Source organism: Tiliqua scincoides, chromosome 10, assembly GCF_035046505.1.
Source record: "Tiliqua scincoides isolate rTilSci1 chromosome 10, rTilSci1.hap2, whole genome shotgun sequence".
NCBI lineage: Eukaryota > Metazoa > Chordata > Lepidosauria > Squamata > Scincidae > Tiliqua > Tiliqua scincoides.
In genome coordinates this window covers 17748719-17765434 of record NC_089830.1, presented here as the reverse complement: position 1 = coordinate 17765434, position 16716 = coordinate 17748719, and the positions used below count along the sequence as shown (strand labels likewise).

Below are 16716 nucleotides of genomic sequence, written 5' to 3'. Positions count from 1 at the left end.
AAGGTCTCAGCCTGACTCTTCTGTTGGCATAAACTGCTGCAGTCCAGTTTTTTTGCATGACCCCCCAAGTTTATTTGGGTTGTATCCACATAAAGTCACTCATGGCTAAGCACCATTGAAAAAAAATTCACATTTTTTGGGGCACAACCCAATGACCTATTTGTGCAACCTTGCTGGATTCTTATTCCAAAGCCCTTCAGGGTCCACGTGTGAAGGATATTCTGTGCGTGTGTGGCGTGGGGATGGTTATGAGCAAAATCATATCTTCACAATTGACAATCAAAGTAGATGAAATGCAAAAAACCGTATCAACACAGCTTTCTAAAGTTGCTTTTAATACTCACCAGTCAACAGCCTGCTTGCTAGAAGAACTTCACCATTTCCTGCGTCTCCAGGACAAAATCCAGCCTGCTTTGTTTTTTTTGTAAATAGGAATCCAACATGTATAAATTAAAAAAAAATAATTATAATGATGATAATAATAGAGCATTGATATCCATCCAAAAATTGCTTCCCAGAATACTCTGAAAAGGGAATGAGCACCTCTTTGTCTTCTTTATGGTAGGTCTTAGGAAAATCAACCAGAGATAGTCACCAAAAGCTGCCCCCTTAGCCACTAATTCACCCACTGCTGGTACTCCTCCAATTTCCTGGATTCAGATAGGAAGGAATGGAAGTAGAGAAGAAGTGTGGAGGAGAGTAGAGTGGTGGGCTAGATTGTCGCTGTAACCTATCGCTCTCTGCCTCGCTTCCTCTTCACCTCCATTTCCTTCTTGTTCTGACCCAGGGACCGGGAAGAGAAGAAACAGTGGAAGTGAATGGGTGGTAGAGGACACGGCACCATTTCAGGCGACTCCCTCAGCTGGCCTCATGGCAGGGCCAGCCCTGGATAATGTAAAACTTCAACCTTAGAATAAAATATAAAAAATCAAGTGTCGTACTATTCAACTTGCAACGGGGAGCAATGCATGTAAATATTTTTAAAAGTAAAACATGTCTTAAACCATTTTTGTATGTACATAACTCTTCTAGAGTTTAGTACTGAAATTGCTATTTAGTGTTTGTTTTAAAAAAAAATGGAGGGTGGGGACAAAAGGTGGAATTGTTTTTGTCCAGAGTCAATGGCCAAAACCTTTTAAAAAAAATTATAAAAAATAATATTTGCCAACGTAGCACTGTAATGGTAACGTCTATTTTTTTTTTTATTACTCCTGTGATGTGCCCATTTATAAAAAGAAACAAAATAAACACAAACATTGACATTGGAACTTTGGCTTGTGTGTTTTGTGATAAGATTGGGGGGGTGGGTAGGGAAAAAGGAGGAGGCTGGTCAACCAGTTCGCCAACCCAACTAAGGTGCTCCAAGGCCAAATGACTCTAGAACAGTGTTTCTCAAACTGCAGGTCGGGACCCACTAGATGGGTCGCGAGCCAATTTCAGGTGGCTCCCTGTTCATTTCAATGTTTTATTTTTAATCTGTTAGACTTGATGCTCCCATGGTATGTGACTGCATTTGGGGAAATGTTACAGACCTGTACTTTTAATAAACTACTATGTATGTGCTTTTAACAATTATAGTAAATGGGACTTACTCCTGGGTAAGTGTGGGTAGGATTGCAGCTAGAATTGTTAAAAAAAATTCCCTGCTTCATGTCACTTCTGGCCATGGCATCACTTCTGGTGGGTCCTGACAGATTCTCATTCTAAAAAGTGGGTCCCAGTGCTAAATGTGTGAGAACCACTGCTCTAGAATGTACATTAGTAAATAGCAGAAACGGGCCCCTCTAGAACTTGGCATCTGAACTTGTTGACCCAATTGCCTCCTCATGTCCAGCTGCTGGTATTTGACGGATGCATCTGTTTCATAAGCCCCCATTAACCTCAGCCATTTGCTACATCAATGCTTCTCAAACTGTGAGTCGGGACCCACTAGGTGAGTCACAAGCCAATTTCAGGTGGGTGCCCATTCATTCGTTTCAATTTGTCTTTTATTTTTACCATATTAGATTTGATGCTACTATGGTCTGTGACTGCATTTGGGGAAATGTCACAGCTCTGTACTGAACAGGCTACCATATCTATGCTTTTAACAGTGATAGTCAATGGGGCTTACTCCCAGGTAAGTGTGGAATAGGATTGCAGCCCTTGGGATGTTTGGGGATTTTTTTTTTAAATCGATTAGAAACTACTTGGGAGGGTTAGGAGAGTTCGTCTTTATTTTAAATAAATGTTTAAACTTACATTTATTCTAAACTTTCAATTTAATTTGATTTTGTCATATACAGAGTGTTAAAATTTTCCTGCTTGATAATGTCACTTTTGGCCATGACATCACTTCCAGGTTGATGACATCACTTCCAGCAGGTCCTGACAGATGGTCGTTCTAAAAAGTGGGTCCTGGCACTGAAAAGTTTGAGAACTGCTGCTCGAAATAATTCTGACTCGTTGATAAGTTGTTGCATGGTTCAGTCAGCAGAGGGTACAGTCTACCTGGGAACAGTCTAGCCATTGTCACAAAAAGAAAACCCTGTAAGTATGAGATGGCTGGTGAGAAATGAGGGGTAATGGATAAAGGAAAACGGGATGCAATGAATCCTAAACGAGGGCAGAGAAAGGACTGGATGAAAAGGTCTTTCTGCAGGTTATGTGGCAAAAGAGTGTACATTTGGTGGAGAGTGAAAGCCAATCCTAACTCCGTAATGTGTACTTTGTAATGTATATGTACATACATAATGGATGTTATGTGGGATGATGCAAGGAATTGACTGGTGGGAGATGGAAGTTCAAACTCCTTGCCCTCCACAGGCTACATGTTGAGTGGGGTCCAGCTCCTTTTCGTCTTGCCGTTGCCACCAGCACTTCACATGATACGTGCTCCCCCACAAATGCAGTACCTCTTGTGGATGGGAAGGAGAAAAGAGAGGGTGAGGAAAGTTTTCATCAACTGAGACCTTGCAGAGTTTTATCTGAGCAGCACTCAATACAGTGAACATTTTTTTTGGACAGAGAACACGGAGCTCATATTCCTTGACCATATGGAAGTGAGTTCACCCTGTGAACTGTTATCCTTTCTCAAGTTAATTCCGGATGTGGCATGTGGAAACTCTTTATCCCACCCTCCGGCTCTCCTAGGACCACCATCGGGTGCTCTCAGCTGCTGAGCTGTGCTGAGGTGTCACTGTTGAAAGGGTGGCCCATGTGATAATTGGACTGTCCCATAAAATTGAACCAAGATTTGCATATTTTCTCTTCTGCCATTTGCAGCTAAAGAGTTCCTAAGTGAGAAGAAAGTGCTTATTTCTGGCCATCACCTGCTTCATGACATCACATCTTGCTTAATGACATCACATCCTGCTTCATGACATCACTTCAGCCCTCATGTATGCTGTTTGGCTTGCTAGACGACATGAGTTTGACACCACTGTGCTAACAAATTGGCAGCGGCGTTGCTAATGAAAGTACAGCCCAGTGCCAAGCGCAGAAAGATGCCCCGGAAGTGACATCACTTCCGGAAGTGATGTCACGCCCAGACTTTAAAAAAAGTGAAAAATGAGGCAGTGGCATAGCTAAAGTATCTGCTACTCAGTGTCAAAGAAGGTTTTGTGGTCTTCCCCCCAACAACAAAATCAAATTTATTTATTTAATAAATGAAAAGTTTTCTACTTAATTGGCCATAACTTTTGATAAAGTACAGCTATTCCAGCGTGATTTGTTTCATTGCATTCAGCATTAAATTACCTTCCCAATGAAATATAATGTGATGGTATTATTCGTACATAGCAAGGTTTTCACAATTTCTGCCGCTAGTGTCAAGCTCAGCTTGTTGCCTCCCCCCCTCCCCAAAGCTTGTTGCCTGGTGCTATTGCTACCCCCTGCACCCCCTTAGCTAAATGCCACTGCCAAATGGATTTTTCAAGCGTTCCTAAAAGTAAACCATAGAAGCATCCTCAGGGCCTCCAAGCTGGGGTTTCTAGGAAAGGCAGCCATGTCCTTGTCGCTTTGTGTTGGGGATCGAACACCTTTGATGAGGAAAACGTGCCCTGACTGGTCAGTGGGCCCTGATGTGTGTGCGGTATTTGGCCATGCTTCTGGGGGAAGGGGGATACATGACATGACCTCTCATGTGGCCCACTCAGGGTGCTGCCAAGATCAGGTTGTTGTGCCAACTGGGACTCTACAGCTGGCTCTGGCAGGAGGGAGCCAGAAGGGGAGATGGTGCAAGCCAAGTGGTTGGGCATGAGTGAGACTGCAAAGAGGCCAGCATGGAAGGCCGGAATGGAAGGCATGGAAGGCGAGCTACAAGCACTCCCCCTGAGCTGAAGGGGCAGTATCACAGTGTTGTCTGCTGGGGCTGTCACGTGGCAGAGGGTCTGGGTACTGCTTCACCCCCCCTCCCCATGAGCCCTCTGAAGGCGGGCATGGAGGCAGGGAAGACATCATCCTCTCCACATACACAGAAGAATGAAAAAAGCAAGCTGCCCACAGAAGGAGGGCAGTCAATTTTCCAATTGATCCCCCCCTTGCTTCATCCTCCTCATCACGTGGGGGGCTCCACATCTTGGAAAAGGGGCTTTAGTCCCTGCATCATTGATTGAACTGCTGCTTTCCCCCATGCCTCTCTTGTGGCCTTCCTAGCCGACTCATCACTTTCTATTAACCAAGGCAGCCATTTTCAACCTGTGGCCCATCGGCATGCCGCGAATGGGCCACAGGTGTGCCGCAGGCTTTTGAGAGAGGGTCGTTTATTAGTAGCGCCATTGGGAGATGTGAGCCTCCCCGCCAGCGGCATGGTGTGCCTGGTCAATGGTCACAAAACCGATGGTGTGTCTTGACAATTCTAGGACCTTGTCGGTGTGCAGTGAGACGAAAAAGGCTGAAAATGGCTGCCCTGAGGATTGCATCTTCCCTTTTTCCATAACTCTCCCTTTGCTCCATGCCTGGGAGCTAGAGAAAACAGCCAGTGGAGGAGGATCAAGAGGGAGAGAACGGCCTCCCCATCCAGAAGGAAGTGAAAGAGTGGCACCCATCTCCTCTTGCACAATGGCTCCCATTCAATTCTCCTGCACCCGTCCTTGTAGGCAAAAGAAATGGACATTCCATCCATGTCACATCGAGTTAAGAACATAAGAACAGCCCCACTGGATCAGGCCATAGGCCCATCTAGTCCAGCTTCCTGTATCACACAGCGGCCAACCAAATGCCCCAGGGAGCACACCAGATACCAAGAGACCTGCAAGGCCTCCTGGGAATTGTAGTTTAAGAACATAAGAACTGCCCCACTGGATCAGGCCATAGGCCCATCTAGTCCAGCTTCCTGTATCCCACAGCGGCCCACCAAATGCCCCAGGGAGCACACCAGATAACAAGAGACCTGCAAGGCTTTCTGGGAATTGTAGTTAAGAACATAAGAACAGCCCCACTGGATCAGGCCATAGGCCCATCTAGTCCAGCTTCCTGTATCCCACAGCGGCCCACCAAATGCCCCAGGGAGCACACCAGATAACAAGAGACCTCATCCTGGTGCCCTCCCTTGCATCTGGCATTCTGACATAGCCCATTTCTAAAATCAGGAGGTTGCACATACACATCATGGCTTATAACCCATAATGGATTTTTTCCTCCAGGAACTTTTCCAATCCCCTTTTAAAGGCGTCTAGGCTAGACGCCATCACCACATCCCAAAGACTTCATAGAAAAGGTATATTTTTAAATTTCCTCTCAAGAGAGCAACCTGTCCTCCTTTGTTTCACACCTTCTCCTCATCCCCACCCCATCCATGAAAGAATCCTATGAGAGGATCCTATGAGAGCCCATGCCAAGGTATATTGCCAGGACCCACCTTCTTGAATCATGCTGTTTTATTAACGAAAAAAAATCCAGATTACTGTTTACTCTCCTGCTTGGCATCCAGGTGCCTTATTTACATTTTGTCTCAAATTAATTCAGTCGCTTCTTTGAAATGCAAATGCCCAGAGCGCTATCACTGAAGGAAAAGTGGAGATTTGTTCTTTAATGAACGACACACCTTCTATTTATAAGTCCAATGCTGTTTCCAACCTCATCGGGGAGCACACTTGGAACGATTTCAAAGGCCCCGAGCAAAAAATACAACCACCTCAAACCAGCCGGTATCACCCAAGAACTTCCTATTAATACTTGAGATCGTGGTAGTGATGGATTTTGCTTGCTTTAGAAAATCAAGCATTAGGGAAGTATATATTTAATACCGTAATGGCAGTGTCTGAAGTGTGAACTTAAAAGCTATTTCTGTCCAATGTTGCATATATGCTACAGGGACCAAATGTATACACCTCTGTGCCGGGCAAAAATGGGTTAAAGGTGATCATACATTTCAAAAACAGAAAAATATCACACACACACACACACACACACACACACGGTAACCATTTGGTAACCCTCCTGCTTTGCTGCTATCTTACAACCTAAAGGAGCACCAGACAATGGGTTTGATGCTAGGGGTGTATACTGAACGAGGAACAGAGCTCCAAGACATCTCCTATGACATAAGCAGTGATGTCATCAAGAGTGCTCAGGTACTGTCTTTGAGAAAAATTTTTTTAGGATTTTAGCTGGGAGGAAGCACCAGTTTCAGCAGGAGAAATACTGAGAACTTTGCCTAGGGGCTTATGTCATCAAGATAACTAGGTCAACATCTTTCTAATGGGTTACCTGGGATGCTGTATGTGGCCATGGATAGTATTCCCCCTTTGTGCCTTACTTAACATCTTGCCTGATTACACAGGCCAACATACATTTTGGTCCCTTGAACATTACACCAATTCCTAGGTATATTTGGGGTGCCGATTCCAAAAATGGCATCCGTTTTGCCCTATCACATCTAGTTTTGGAGACACGGCATAGCCTCTTTAGTGAATGGTTCAAAGCAGCTTCCTCATGAGGAAGCCTGCACCATGGCTTCCTCATGAGGAAGCTGCTTGAAACATTCGCTAATGAGGCTATACTATATCTCCAAAACTAGACATGATAGGGCAAAACGGATGCCATTTTTGGAATTGGCACCCCAAATTCATATCAAACCACCATAAAGTTTGGGGAAAACTTTTCTGACCCTCAATTTTGTAGGCATGTGTTATTAATTCTGTAGAATGAAAAAAAAAATTGTGTGTTGTGTGTGCTTTTGGGGGTGGTAGGGATGGTTGGTCTTATAATGGTATTCATGAATTGTGGCATCTTGATTTTTGTGTCTTGCTCTCTAAATAGACCAAAAGCACAATTCTGTTCAGCGTGTGGGCCCGTGAAGCATGTGCTGCGCCATTACTAGCTGCCCAAAAAGTGCCGTAAAGCACTTCATGATGGCATAGAAGTTGCCAGCACTGGTGTGCATGCACACAGGCAGAAGACCCAGTGCACACCAGACATGGTATGTTCTGCATCGAATTGCACGGGTGGGGGAGGGGGAGGGTGGCAATGGGGGAGGAGGTGGGTAGATAGAGTATGGGAGGGGGGCAGGATTGGCAGCAGTGGCGCAGTGCAGCCTACACTCGCTCCGCTGAAGGCCTGCGTGGGAGTTTGTGCTGGATCAGTCTGCAACTTAACTATCTATGGTTTCTTAGTTCAAACAGTGCAAGCCTGTGTGCATCTACTCAGAAGTGTGCCATGGCATTTACTCCCAGGTAAGTGCATTTAGGCATGCAGCCTAGATGGGTTCATCTTCCATCGCAGACATTAGTAGCCTTAGAGGCTACTAATATAACACCTTGAGGCTATAACACTATATAAGGCTATATAACAGCTATATAAGGCTATATAACACTATACAAGGCTATATAACACCTTGAGGCTATAACGCTCAAGGTGTTATATTAGAAATTTGGGGGCTACTTCCAGGCGCCTTTGGGGGAGGTAAAGAAAAACTCAAAAGAAGCACAGGAAGCCTGGGGTTGAGAAATGAAGAGGTTTTGCGCTCTCCTCTTCCTGGCTCAATTGCTTTTTGCAGCAAATGCTTCCCGAATACTATGGAAAGGGAACCAAGTCAAAGCATCCTTGACCTGATTTAACCCTGGCCCAAGAGAATCAAAGCAAACAGAACTAAGGCAACGATTCATGATGTATCTCTCCGGTACTGAAATATGAACATCCTCTTCCTATGTTAATGGCTAGGATTTCCAGGTTGGCCAAAAATGACTCTGTTCTCTAGTCCCCGTCCCCCCCCCCCAGCAGATGGGCTCCACCTTTCTTAATATTGAGCTCCTCTGCTCCTTACTTTCTCATCTTCTCCACCCCCTCTTTTTTCCCCCCAATCCAGGCAGTTGAAGGGCTGGCTCATCACTAGGTAAGAGAGGGAGAATGTGGCATGTCACCTCAAGGACTGGCAGACCTTGGTTCAAACCCCAATGCATTTTGTACAATAAGAACATAAGAACAGCCCTGCTGGATCAGGGCAAAGACCCATTTAGTCCAGCTTCCTGTATCTCACAGTGGTCCACCAAATGCCCCCGAGAGTAAACAAGACAACAAGAGACCTGCCTCCCTTGCACCCGGCATTCTGAGCTAGCCTACTTCTAAAATCAGGGGGTTGCATAGACCCATCATGGCTTATAACCTGTGATGGACTTTAATCTGTCCAATCCTCCCCATCTAGGCCAGGTGCCATCACCACATCCTGTGGCAAGGAGTTCCACAGATCATGCCGACTAAAGAAATATTTTCTTTTGTCTGTTCTGACTCTCCCGACACTTGATTTGATGTTCCCTGGTTCTGGTTTTGTGTGAGAAGGAAAAGAACATCCCTCTATCCATCCCCTGCATATTTTTGTACGTCAATTTCTACCCTGCATAATTACGTTCAATGAAAAGGCAAACCCTAGATTTGGCCTTTCATGCAAACATACAGGACATATTTTTGTTGGGTATAGGAAGGCACTGCACAGTTAATCAGTCTTCCGATGTAGGAAGGCAGACTGAGCTTGTGCCCTGTGCCTCTGTGTGTATCTTGATGTCATGTTGCGCTGCATATTTATTTAGTTGCACAAGGGGCAGGAAAGGTGCGGCCAACAGCTGCTGCTTTCAGAGAGCCCCTGAATTTATTAGGAGACACTGAAAAAAGGGGAACATTTCGTACAGGCCATTTGGCTGAACACACTGTATGAATACCTGACTCCGTTGTCAAATATTGATGCGTGCACCAAGCCCTGATTTATGGCCGCCCCTTGCTGAATCTCACAGTTGCAGAAAAAAAACCCACATCCAAACTAGAAGTGATAAATTCATGCAAAGGTACTCAACCCCCCCTCTTGCGCACTCTTTTAGAAAGCATGATGTTGCCAAGAACAATGTGTAGGGCGGGGAGGGAATGGGAAAGTGTTCAACAACATTTGTGCAGGAGACGTAGCAGGCTGCACTCTGGGAATGCCAGCTGGAGTGCCTGATTCAATGCTCCTGAGCATGACAAGCTTGTGGGAAGAGAGGAGGTGCCTTGAACAACCTGCTAACAACCTGCTTAAGTGACACTGGGGTGGCATTCGAAGGCAGAGAGAGGTTACTACAGCACGAGGCATTGGAAAGCCGACAGCATGTGAGCTGTGCTACCCACTGTGTATGCTGTGTGTGCATATGTTGGCCTCCAAAGCCCATAAGAGTGGGGTACAGGGGGTAAATAGCACCCAGGCCCAGGTTCAAAAAATGGGGGGGGGAGGGGCAGGAGGCAAAGGAGGGGACTCAAAAATTTCCTTACATTTTCTGATCTCACCAGGGCACATGAGAGAGGGTCCCATGGGGTACATCATACCTGGGCCCAGAGTCACAAAATTTGATTTCCTAAGATCTCAGAAAATGTTTGCACGTATTGTGTGAAGACGAGCTGTCACACGTTGTGTAAACCTACTTAATTTTATAGATCGTAATTTGTAGAAATTATGATCCCACGGAGAAGGGGCCCAAAAGAAACCTTGTACCCGCCTGATAAAATGCCTCTCAGAATAGGCTGAGACGGCCCCTAGTTTAAGAACTTGTGCGTTGCTTTCTCCAGCTTTGGCTGGACTGGTTTGGGAGGTGGACTGAGACCCGGAAGATCCAGGTTCAAATCCTCTCTCAGTCATGAAGCTTCCTGGGTGACCTTGGGCCAGTCACTTTCTCTCAGCCTCACCTACCTCACAGGGTTGTTGTAAGGACAAAAGGAGGAAAAGCAGCTGTGTACACCGCTCTGAACTCTTTGGAGGAAAGGCGGTATAAAAATGTGGGAAAAAAATTACTGCTCTTTTTGCTGTCTTCTTGTTCTTGCTAGTGCATAACAAGAGCTGCAGTTCTCTCTTTGTTCCAGTAAAGCTCTTCCCAAAATTCAGTTGTGCTGTGTCTGCCACTGCCTGGATCCCTGAACTCTGCTAAGACAAAGCTATAGGCAACTATCACTGCCTTCCTACCCATTGGATGACCCTTGAAGTATCCTTTCCTTCCTTATGTACCTATCTCATCATAATCTTAAATTAACTTCCTACTTATGTGTTTACATGCAGAACCTCCCCCTCCCAATTCATTTGTCCTGTCCAAACTTGCTTAGCTTCCCTTTGAACATTTGCCCGTCTTTCACCTTGGGAGGTACCCCATAATTCACTTTGAATTCCACTTCATGTGAAATTAGAGCGCCAGCCCTAATTAGGGTGCACTTTATGTGAAATTAGGGTGCCAGCTCTACCTCCCTATTGGTTCCTCTAATAAGTTTCCCACTTGAGACCGCAGGATTTCATCACAGTTAACGTGTGAGATAGCAAAATGCGTCACATGTATGGCTGTGATATTTGCAACGACCTGGGTCTTTATTCCTATTTTGTAGGTGGGAAGACTCAGATGGCGCAACTTGCCAAAGGCCATCAAGTGAGTTTATGGTGGGGCAGGATTCGAACCTGGGACTTTTGGATACATAGCTCAGCCGCTTACACAACTGTCAACCAAGAAAATCCTGAAGGCATCATGGAGTGGAGGAATGAACTTGCCCTGAATCTTCGGAAACAATTTGGGCCAGAAAAATTGACAGACTACAACTTGGCTCCCTCCCATTCCCTCTCCTTGAAATCCTTGCCAAGGGACTCTCCACCCACCCTCCAGCTGCCTCATTTCTTGTCTCCCAGAATGGGGGCTGTATTTCTCCCCCTACAATCCCTCTCTTCATCTCCCTAACTCTACACTCTAACTCTACATTCTGCTTTAAATGGAGTGATCACATTGGTTGTACATACATTGTACGTGCATCCCCCCCAAACAGGGTATAGCTGATTTTGAAAAAGACCCAGGGCTCATTTCATATTTCTCCCACCCTTTCATCCTCCCCTGTAAAGGAAGTTATTTCTTTATTTTAAATGTGTCTAGGTCAGGGGTGTCCAAAGTTTTTGGCAGGAGGGCCACATCGTCTCTCTGACACTGTGTCAGGGACTGCGGAAAAAAAAACAAACCTAATTTACATTTAAAAATTTGAATAAATTTACATAAGTTTACATAAATGAATATATTAAAGATGGAACTTATGTGAATGAATGAAGGTCTTGCAACAGCTCAAGGCCTATAAAAGGCCTTGCACAAAGCAAGGCTGGCCTTTCCTTTGCTGCTGCTACTGCATCACAGATGTGAAACAACAAGCAGTGGAGGGAAACCTCATCCACAGCTCACGTGAGACGTCAAACAGTTGCCCTCATGCTGAGAGCAGTTGCGTCGGGCCAGTGCAGGCTCCAACAAATCTCCGGAGGGCCAGAGGCTCATTGGAGACTGGGGGCTCTCTGAGGGCCGCATTGAGAGGCCTCGAGGGCCGCAAGTGGCCCCAGGGCCGGGGTTTGGGCACCCCTGGTCTAGGTGACTCCTGAAAAGGTGTCACCTTACAATTTCATTTCAAAACTGATCAAGTCCAAGTGAAACTAACAGCTAGAGCATCAGGTCTTTTTGAATATCCTGGAAATTATGATCTCCAACAACCCTCTGGTCTCAGAGATGCTAGCTACCACAGCTATGACGAAACAATGAAATGGAGACATGTCGGCTAGCCACATCCATGTGACCAAAGTGTCTGTTGACTGCACCCCCAGAGCACTTGGTGTTTGTCTGAAAAAGGAAGAGCTGACTGCAGGAAGCATTCCTTCAGGTATATTGATATATAACATGATGGTATTATTCGAAAATACTGTTACCCTGCGCATGCCTGATCTTGTCTGATCTCGGAAGCTAAGCAGGGTCAGGCCTGGTTAGTACTTGGATGGGAGACCGCTTGGCAATACCAGGTCCTGTAGGCTTATACCATAGTCTTTCGAGACTGAAGGTTGCCAACCAACCAACCAATATTTGAAAAATTTTGGCAAGTAGTGGTGTCACACACACACACCCCGTGCATGTCACCCAGTGTGGCCTGCACCCCCCCTAACGATACCACTGCTCCAAACTCCCAAAACACACCTGTGGACCTTTCGTGACCCACCAATGAGCCATGGCACACTAGTTGAAAATCACTGACTCAGATGCTGAGGGCATGTTGGTGTGGGTGGCATAGCTCACCGGCACACTCCCATATCTTTCTTATGTGTTTGCTGGGCGTAAGAGGGAATCAGGGACCTTCTGACGAGGACTAAAGCCTTTATGGGCTTTTGACTGTGCCGCCACTAAGAGATGTGAGAGGGGCGGCGGCCAGGAAGAGGTCCTTCTTGGTGGTGGCCCCCGAACTGTGGAATACCCTCCCCTTAGAATTGAGAACTGCTCCCTCATTGCTAACATTTCGGCGTGGACTGAAGACCTTTTTATTTCAAAAAGCTTTTAATTGTTGACAGGCTGGCTGGCGTTCTTGCTTCTTATATGAGAATCCACGGGGTTTGTTTGTTTTTAGATTTCTAATTATTGTAAATTGTTTTAATGATTGTTTTTAATGTTGTATTTTAAATTGTTTGTAAGCCGCCTTGTGTGCCCGTTGGGCAAAAAGGCGGGGTATAAATTAATAAAATAATAAAAAATAATAATAAATATTAATAATTATCAGGTGTGACAATCTAATTTTGTGTTTTACAAATGTAAGCTTCCAACCAAGAAGCAGGCAGAATCTTTTGGCCTACTTGGGCACTGCTGTTTCTTGTTTCAAACTCAAAAGCTAGAAGGGTTGGGGATTTGTGCCCCGCACTATTTACAGAGCATCACATGCAATCCCCTCTACACCCCACACACTACCATCGTTGGCCAAAATAAGCCATTCCATTTTAAAATGTGCAGGTGAAAAAACATTCAGACACAGTGAACAGTATGGGAAATAAGCCGGCATTTAAAGAGAACGGTTTTCTGGTGGCCACTAATTGACATTCTTGTTGGTCTGGAATATTGCTGTGGGATTTCAGAACGTGCTTGATACATATTGCTTCAATATTTAATATCCTTCACTTGGGAATAAGGCAAGGATTTAATGTGGGGCCGGCCCAGCCATTGGCCAGATTGATCATGTCAGACGATGCTCGATGGGGACAGGGGCCTCTGCCTGCAAACCTACCCTCCTCTGCAGCAACTGTTACCCTGCACATGTCCGATCTCATCTGATCTCAGAAGCTAAGCAGGGTCAGGCCTGGTTAGTACTTGGATGGTAGACCGCCTGGGAATACCGGGTGCTGTAGGCTTATACCATAGTCTTTCGAGACTGAAGGTTGCCAACCAACCAACCATTCTGCCACCCTGGATTAAAAAAGAACCACAGAACAGGAAGGAGGTGTGGAGGGGAGAAGAGTGGTGGGTTAGAGCAGGGGTCTCCAAACTTTTCAATACCAGGGCCGCATCTTATATTCTATACATTTTTGGGGGGCCGAAAAAAAATCAGTTTTACAAATGAATGAATGAAATTTAAATGAATGGATAAGTTTTACTTGGATCATTTGTGTAATCACCTGATATGATTCAGAACAAGAGAAATGGCTGGTGTGAAAAGTGGGTTACTGAATCCAACACAGCCATCGCTCATTCTGCTATGGACTTCATGAACCGATCTGCCCACATTCTTGGGTCTTCCATACGTTGCTTTAAAAACTCATTTTCCAAATTATGTTTTCTGTCTTATCTTCTCTGGTCAGGCAGAAATGGTACCTAAACTTAGCTTCAGAACTAACCACTCACCTTCTGAGTAAATATTGTTCAAGACCATCCATGATCATAATTCAGTGTCGGCATCCGCTCATCGATGAACAGTATTCTGTGTTCATAATCTGGGACCTATTAGAGTTCAAAAGGGGGTTTTCATGAACATTTTGACTCCCATCCAAAGATGCATAGAGAGCCAGGGTGGCTTTGGAAATGTCTATCCACCAACAGAGGGGGAGGGTGTGAGTGGGTGAGAGAGGTCTCAATTCAATCGCACCAGCTTCCATGTGTGTTTTTGGTAGTGTCACAGCTGCAGACTTTCTGGGAGTGGTGTTGTGTTGGGAACGGAGGCTAGAGGTGAAGGCAGTCTTCAAGGGTGCTCTCTGAGGAACTGATGTTGTTGCTTGTGGAAATGCTCTGATATCTGCCTCCATCCAATGCTCAACCTTTACATTTATCAAGGAAACAAATTGCGATTAGGACAACAACATATGACTCCGGTGAGCTCTCCTCCCATGGAATCCAGAACCTGGATATAACTGTGTCCCTGGAACTTCTTACCACATGGGGTAGTGGGATGAGTGCCAGGTTGCTGGGGGCCCTGGAGCAAAGCCCTGCACTGGGCTCCCGGTGGCTCCCCTCACTTGCCCCCTGATGGTGAATTTGCTGCTACCATGGTCACCACGACTGAACATTCAGCACGGTGGACCCTTTGACAGGTGTGGGCCTTTGGCCAGTGCTTGACATGGCTGACCTCTTAGACCCCCCCCCCCCACAGGGACAAGAAAATATTTCTTCACTCTGCATGTAATTTGTCTGTAGAACTCCTTGCCACAGGATGTGGTGATGGCATCTAGATGCCTTCAAAAGGTGATTGGATAGATTTCTAGAAGTCCATTAGAGGTTAAAAGCTGTGATGGGTCTGTGCAACCTCCTGGTTTTAGAAGTAGGCTACCTCAGAATGCCAGGTGCAAGGGAGGGCACCAGGATGCAGGTCTCTTGTTGTCTTGGGTGCTCCCTGAGGCATCTGGTGGGCCACTGTGCGATGTAAGAAGCTGGACCTGATGGGCCTTCGGCCTGATTCAGTGGGGCTCTTATGTTCTTATGAACATGTCACAGTACATTTTTGGCACACAGTTCTTGTATGATATTTGTTCTGAGAATCCATTCCTCTCCACTGCCCAGCTCTTAATGTCCCAATTTAATCTTCACTTCCTAGTGCCCAGGCATTGAATGATGCTGTTTTTCCATGCGGTTTCCCCATTGATCTCCCCCAACCCAATTTTATTTAAGATTTCCTGTCAAATAACTTCTAATTCACTGGCAGGAGCAATGGCCACAGTAGCTTCTGTTGGGGGTGGAATGGGGAGGGGAGGGAGGGAGGAAGCGTTGATGTGCTTTAAATATTTTCCACATAGCTGTGGTGGATGTCGGAGGGTGGGCCAGCCCCACTGGTTTCACACCTCCTGGGACCAGGGGTCGGACTTCACTGAGGGGCAGGCATGAACGTGAGCCTTGTGGTCTGGCTCAGCCCCAAACTGTTGCTCGCCTGTCTCAGGACGCCATCACAGAGAACAGCTTTTGCTCACAAGAGGCACCTGGGCTGTTTCGGTCAACGAATGAGGTGCATTATGGATGCCTCAGCACCTGAGTATGCCAAGCTCCTGAGGAAAAGGGTGATGTCAGCAAAGTCTAGGCCCAGGCCTGGAGGAGCTCCATGTCCTGGAAGTTCGGGGGTGACATAATGACGCCATCATGTCGTCACCAACCTTCTGTGCTATTGCATTGCGTTAAATGTGGGCGGTTAAATTTTTTCATTCACGAGAGATTAGAACTCTTCATTCATGAGATTTTAGAAATGGGCTATGTCAGAATGCCAGATGCAAGGGAGGGCACCAGGATGCAGGTCTCTTGTTATCTGGTGTGCTCCCTGGGGCATTTGGTGGGCCGCTGTGAGATACAGGAAGCTGGACTAGATGGGCCTATGGCCTGATCCAGTGGGGCTGTTTTTATGTTCTTATGTCCTATGGCCCGATCTAGTGGGGCTCTTGTGATATTCTTAGCAAGCTGTGCCTCACTCCTGTTTGAACCTCACCAAGCTACCTGGAGGTGTGCACCAGATGCCTCCAACGCTTAACCTGGTGGTGATCTAGTCCAGTGGTCTTTAACCTTTCTCATTCCTGTAAGAGGTTACCATGACCCCACAACAGAATCTTTGCATGATGTGTATGTGCAACCTCCTGATTTTAGAAATGGGCTATGTCAGAATGCCAGATGCAAGGGAGGGCACCAGGATGAGGTCTCTTGTTATCTGGTGTGCTCCCTGGGGCATTTGGTGGGCCGCTGTGAGATACAGGAAGCTGGACTAGATGGGCCTATGGCCTGATCCAGCGGGGCTGTTCTTATGTTCTCATGAGAGCCAGCATCACTCAGGCTACAATCCTATCCACACTTTCTTGGGAGTAAGCCCCATTGATTATAATGGAACATACTTCTGAGTAGACATGCATAGGATTGGGCTCTCAGTAGTTGATGTATTTCTTTATGACTTCATAGGACCCTTTCCAGTATGGACTTAATCCTCACCTGTTGAACTCTTACTCATAGCTTTAGTTTGTTGGCTTTAACTTGGAGAAATGTCACACCTGGATGC

General features: G+C 46.0%; 1 pseudogene; it reads left to right on the top strand.

Moving 5' to 3' along the window:
- Positions 1-13489: 13489 nt before the first annotated feature.
- Positions 13490-13609, top strand: LOC136661825 (5S ribosomal RNA; annotated as a pseudogene).
- Positions 13610-16716: the final 3107 nt, after the last annotated feature.